Raw genomic sequence first — 6,844 nt, forward strand, 5'->3', positions numbered from 1 at the left:
ACACATGGTTTTGTATATATATATATATATATATATATATATATATATATATATAAAAAAAAGGGATGTTGCTAAATATACACAAGTTAAAACAGTTCATTAATAACAAAATATATTTGATTTGGTTTGTTCAGTTTAACCATATTGTAGGACCAAATATCCAAGTTCAGAATCACTCTGGTTGTCTTGAAAAGGCCACAATCAGGTCTCTCGTACCTCTCAATCTCTCCCTCTCTCTCCTCTCTCCCATCAGGCTTCTACTGTACCTACCGCTCGCTGTGTGTCTCTCCCTTCCTGTCTCACAAAAGACCCCTCTGTTCTCTGTGCTTTACCCCGGCCACCCCACCCCCTTCCTCAACACCCAAGTGGTACATTCCCTTTCCTCCTCATCCTCCCCCTGGAGTGCGTGTCTCATTGACCGGTCCCATTGTGGAGCTCTTCTCCTCACCTTTAGCTTTAGTTTGGCTACAAAGGTGCATTATTACGGTACAGTGTGCGGCCAGTCTGTGCTGCAGACACCTCAAGCTCATGTGTTAGCCCTGACTCGACAAACAGACCTGTTGTTTCACACATGTTGTAGAGCACAGCGTAACGATAAGACGTTTGTCTCTTACAGCTCTGCAGATATCTTAATCACTAAATGTATACTCAACCTTTCAAAACTTTAGAGTTGGTAAAGAATTTATTAATGTTTGAAAGAAGTCTGGCTCACCAAGGCTGCATTTTTTTTTAAAATAAAGTAAAAACTGTAATTGTGAAATATTATTACATTTTTAAATAACTGTTTTCTCTTTTAATATATTTTAGAATTTATTCCTGTGATCAAAGCTGAATTTTCAGCATCATTACTCCAGTCTTCAGTGTCACATGATCCTTCAGAAATCATTCTAATGATGATTTGATGCTCAAGAAACATTTCATATTATCAATGTTTAAAACAGTTGAGTTTTGTGGAAACCATACATATTTGTTCAGAATTCTTTGTCTTTACTGTAACTTTTAAACAATTTAAGCTAACTAGTTCATGCTTATAGAATAGATCATCACATTCATCATTGTGTGTTTGACTGAAGCAAGCTGCCCTATGTTGATCGGGAGGGTTTTTCCTGCAATTAGTGTTCTGGAAATTGCTTGTTGTTTTTGTAAAAACTTTCTTCTAAATGACATGTAAACTGTTCCAAAAGCCTGCCAGATGTCTTTCTGTCTACGGCCTTAATCAGCAGCTACCTAATGTGGCATTCTAACCGCAGTGGAGCCCCAATCTGCACCAAACTCCACAGATTCCTGCAGGATAGGAATGCTTATGATTCACAAATGTCTTAATATCTTATATGATTATTTAATATCTAATATGATGACACTTTCAGCTCGCTTTAACACATTTTACCATGTTTAAACAGATTTTCCTTCAAAATCAATGTGGGAAAAGTTTGCAGATTATACTGTAAACCCGAATAAGTTGGGCTAACTCAAAAAATGTGAGGTAATCAGTTACAGCAAATTTTTTGAGTAATGATGTTCCCAGTTTTAAGTAAGCAGAACTACCAAGTTTTGAGTTTGTAGTACTCATGTGTGTTAATTGTTCTTAACTTGAAGTACTGAGTTCAAAAAAACTCATACATTTTAATAGCGATTAACATAAAATATTTAGTTAATTAACTTTTTTATTTTGAGTTCTTGTCAAATAAATGTTATTTATTTCACTGTAAACCCTAATAAGAAAATCCAGAAAATGCCAACGTGCTAATTGTCTAATATGTTAACAATAGCATAGTATAGATCTTTCTGAATGAGTACAGCAACTTAAAACATGTAATTTATGCTCTCAAAGCAGCATGCACCGCTTGTCACCATGATGGTAACTCTCCAAAAACCAACCCGATCTCACGGCAATTCGTACGTATTTTACAAGGTGGCTAATTCGTACAAATTCATACGACCTCACTCGTACGAATTCACACGTTTTTTGGTAAATCGTACGTATTTTACGAGTTTACAAATTCGTATGAATTCATACGAATGACCTACCCCAAACCCCACCCCTAAACCTAACCGTCACAGGGGTTTAAACAAATCGTACGAATTTGTACGAGTGAAGTCGTATGAATTCGTACGAAATAGCCACCTCGTAAAATAAGTACGAATTGGTCGTGAGATAGCGTTGCAAAAACCCACATTAACAGAAGCTCTTCTAAATTAGCATAACAAAACACTAATTACTGCTAAATCTCCCTTACCATTAATCTTGTGCAAAAAACCTTATAACACTTAATTTTAGCATTTACTCTCCCTTTCAAGTGCCATGGGCAAAGCATGATGGGAAATATAAATCCTAGCCCAGTTTCACTTAAACTTAAGTTGATCTAAATTAAAAGAAAAGTGTTCATACAACTCAAAACAATGAAACAGTTCAGTTTACTTGAAATATGTCAGTGCTGTGAACTCAAAAGAAAAAGAAAGTTCTAAATATTCATGACACACTCAAAAATAAAAGATTTTTTTGATGCTGTTCAGTTTATTTAAACTATTTTGTATCAGTTTTCTGGTTTAAATGTGATTGATTCATGTTAAATTGACTTGAAACGATTACTCTTTGACTTAACTTGATGTTTTCATATTGGAATAACATGTTTCAATCAAGTAAACCCAACCAGGACTCAATCAAACAGGATTTTCACTTCCCATCATGCTTTGCAAAGGGGCTGAACTAGGAGTGTAAATGTTGAAATAAAGTGTTATTTAAGCAGTTTTTAGGAAGATGAGAAAATGGAAAGACTTTTTAATGTTTACTGTTCTATTATGTTGGTATTTAAAAGTTTCTGTTAATTAATAGTTTTAGGGTTTTAGGTAAATCAACCTTAATAAATTAAGTTGACCCAACGTAAGTACATTAAATTGGAATAACAGAATTGCATAATGCTGAAATAAAGCAACTTAATCATGTGGAAATCCTTTCCATGATTTTTTTATGTTCGTTTAAAGAGTAATTTGTTTGAGTGCAGTTAATCTAACTGAACTAATTTGTTTAATTTAAGTTTGTCCTACTCAAACCAATTAAGTATTTTGAGCATTAGAGTTTACAGTGTAACCATAACCTGATTTCACCTGAGTTTCTGGAACAACATTTCAATTAACAATCAGATTTCAGTTACAACTGTACAGTTTATGTCAAGTTTAGGCTTACAAGCAGGGTTAGGTGCTTCTACATCCATGTTATTTACCTATCATTTCCCTCTGATTTTAGGGATAATTTATGGGTAGGGTTAGTTTTAGGGGTAGGGATGTGGTTAGGATTAAATTTTCCAACAGTTATGTTGACCCAGGAACGTGTTTGGAGCTCTCTACATAGGTAGCATGCATGGCACATGATGAACCCATCATGACACTTGGCTAGAGCAAACATCCATTCAGTGAATGCATTTCAAATTGGGATGGTTGTTTGCTCAGATGCATTTTTAAATGTTTAGACTTTTTGAAGATTTTTCCTTTTCAATAATCTTAGATATCCATATTAATCATTCATCTGAAAGCATTCTGTTTTTAGATTTGCCAGATTTTGTATTTTTGCCAAAAAAAAGAAAATGTTTGCATTTACATTGTGATGGTTTTTGTGGGTAATTAAACTTTAAAGACCTTATATTTAACTTATTTAAAAAAAAATAATAAATTCCTGGTGGAAACTACATTACCCATGATGCTGTATAGAAAATTACACCAATCAGAGAGTTAAAAAAAAGCAATATGTGGCAAAATTGCACTTTAGCTCCGCCCACTCCCAAGAAGCATTGTAGACAATCTCAAAATACTTAAATGTTTGTATTTGTATGCATATTTTGCAATGCACTTAAAATGTATTGTTTATATACATTTGTAAATGAGCAGTTTTTTATTTCGCCATCATTTTTAATTCGATTATGCCGTTTGCAGTGCTTCATGGGATTATAGTTATTTCCCTCACTAAAGCCGTTAAGTACGCAATCTTGTCTTTTTGCCAGATTTTTTAAAACTTTTTTAAATCAAATGAAAGTTTGTAATGTTCTGATTCACATTGTAACTGGTTGACTTAGTTCATGGCTTATAACGCTTTAACAGAGACTCCCTATTGGAAAAATATATGAAAAAATTACTTATGGAACTAGCACCACTGAAAGAGGGGGCGGGCACTAATGCACTCTATAGCCGAGGAAGCTGGCATGGCATTAAAACACCAACCAACAAACCAACTTATGGGCAAGGCTCTTTTACCATAAATTATTAAGTGACTCACTTTTGATTTTTACTTTTCATGACATTTAAAGTAAAATTACATGTATTGTCATTTAATAATAATTTTGATCATACCCAATTAACCAAATAGCAGTTTTTCCTATAGAATTTGTAGTTTAAATTATTGTTATTGTTATTATTATATACATTTATTTTATTAATTGTTTATTTTTTACTTTATGGAACTACAAGACAATGGACGTTCCTATTTTACTGCTTGTTTCAAATGAGATTTTGTAATGCAATTTAGTATTTCATCCAGAAAATCCTCTCTCTCTGTCCTCTCCATCACCGTCCCCTCCCTTGACTCATCAGTATGTCCCCAAATTTCCACTTCAGTCAGTGGGTCATATGAATCGACCTCCTCCCTTCTGCTCATGACTCCCTCAATTCCACCTCTCTCTCTCTCTCTCTCTGGGTAAATACTGTTTGATCCCTCTCTCTCTCCCTCCATCAATAGGCCTCATTCATTCCCTCTCTCCCGCTGCATGCCATAGGACCCCCTCACCATCCCTATTCATTCCAATGATTTTTTTTTTCCCTCCGTGAAGTTTTCCGTGACTTCTCAAAGAGTTAAGTACCTGTTCTCTCTCTTTTCACATCATCTTTTTCCATAGTCATTTTCAGTCTTTCTCTTCTCCGTCTTTCTCCCACACTTGTTTGTTTCACCTGTTTGGAATAAATGTAGTTAGGTTTATGACACTGGACATTGAGCTATGCTAAACATTATGATAAACTACTAAACATTAATCTATGCTAGCAAAACCTATAAATGGCTTTCATAACAGATTAATGTGTGAGTTATTTATATTTCAGTGAAATTTCAACGTTGTCCCAAAGAATAATAGAAAAAAAGGAGGAAAAAAAATAGACAAATGTACAAATTTAATGCTATTAAATCAATGTTTGTACCATAGTTCATATTATTTGGTCTTGGAAATACTTGGGAAGTATTTTGGGTCTTTTTCTCAAAAAGAAAATCTGAGGTGAACAAAATTAGGTAAAGTCTCCTTTTGCACTCTTTTTTAGGAGAAACTATAGCATTTTTGTTCTGAAATGTCCATTACATGAGCTCTCAATGTATGTTCTATTCCTGTATTCTTATATAAGTAGCCTTTTAATATTGTTTAATAGTCACCATTACTGAGACGATTGAAGAAGTTGAAGAAAAATTGCTTAATGATGCATAATTGTGCTAAATGATCTGAGGCGCAGCCAAATTTAGAGTCCGAAAAAATGAGTCAAACCAAAAGCTTATGTGAGTGTTCATGTTCCCACATACTATAATAATCTGATAAACAAACAAACATTTATTTGTTGGTGCTTTAAACTCTTACTAACATAGCTGATGGTTTGATAGCCATATGCAGCTCTCATCTACTGGCACAGCAACCATTAAGCTTGCAGACATTTGCTAACCTTCTAGCCAGCCTTCAGTCTCACCCTTCCCATTCCACAGGCTGATCTGGGCGTACATGAGGCCGGGATCCAAAATCACTGATCCATTCTCTTTAGCTCTCTCATTTTGTGCTCTTTACTTACTGGGAGCTCTGTGTAGCGTAATACAGAGGTACATACATAGGCAATTATTTTCAATGCTCCTGCTGTAACCCTGTACCAACCCAGTCCATTTCCTCGCAAACACACACACATACACATGCCAATCTATTTCCTTCCCCCCTTCTCCGATCTATTTTGGTGTGTTGTAGTGGGCTAGGGTGTGTGTGCGTGGTTTGCAGCCCTGCCCAGTAAAATACAGACTTTTTAAGGAAGTCTGCAATATAATCTGGTCGCTTTATTGTAATTACAAGGTCCCCATTTTGGAAATAACCATGCTGTCCGCAAGCACTTGCCGTGTCTGTCTCCAAGGAAAACTTGAGCTTTGCTTTCGTGTGCCCCCCACTGAACTGGTTAGTGCCCGGCACGTAGCCCTATCGGCAGATAATTCATTTTCTCACACACGCGGCGAATTTAATTTGCTCGCTCAGATGTTGTCATAAAATCTGTTAGCATGGGTGGCCAACCAAAACCTACACAACCGCATGGCTAGTGGCCTATCGTCAAACCCTGGAATTACTGTGGACAAATTAGTAGGCTGTATTAATCTGAACAGCTGAATTCACTCAAGGTGGGAAACATCTGTCTTGAGGATTTCTGAGTGGGTTTTTACCTTTTTCTTTCTAATAATAGGTTTTATCACTTTTGCCTTGTACATGGTTTGTACGCATGCCAAGACGTTATGTCAGTCGTCTATTTATGTGAACGTTCTCAAGGTACTTTGCAGTGTTTGAGTCAAAGTTGCGCTTCAGTTTTTTTGGATGTAAACTGGTCTCAGGCCATTTCAACCCCAGATGTATTTTTATACCTTCTCAAGGTCCGTGTTCACCTGTACGTCAACTTCTGAATATCTCAATGTTCACATGCTCAACCATAGATTCAGACCAAGTGGAGGCCATTTTTTATCTGTTTTAGTTGCATTTAGTTAGAGATTTTCTTTTTTTAAAATGCTGTTCATGATTAAACTGTAATTATGAACAACAAACTGCTTGTTTTGATCTTCACTAGCAGTTAGGTTTAG

This window comes from Chanodichthys erythropterus, chromosome 15 (genome assembly GCF_024489055.1).
Source record: "Chanodichthys erythropterus isolate Z2021 chromosome 15, ASM2448905v1, whole genome shotgun sequence".
Taxonomy (NCBI): Eukaryota; Metazoa; Chordata; class Actinopteri; order Cypriniformes; family Xenocyprididae; genus Chanodichthys; species Chanodichthys erythropterus.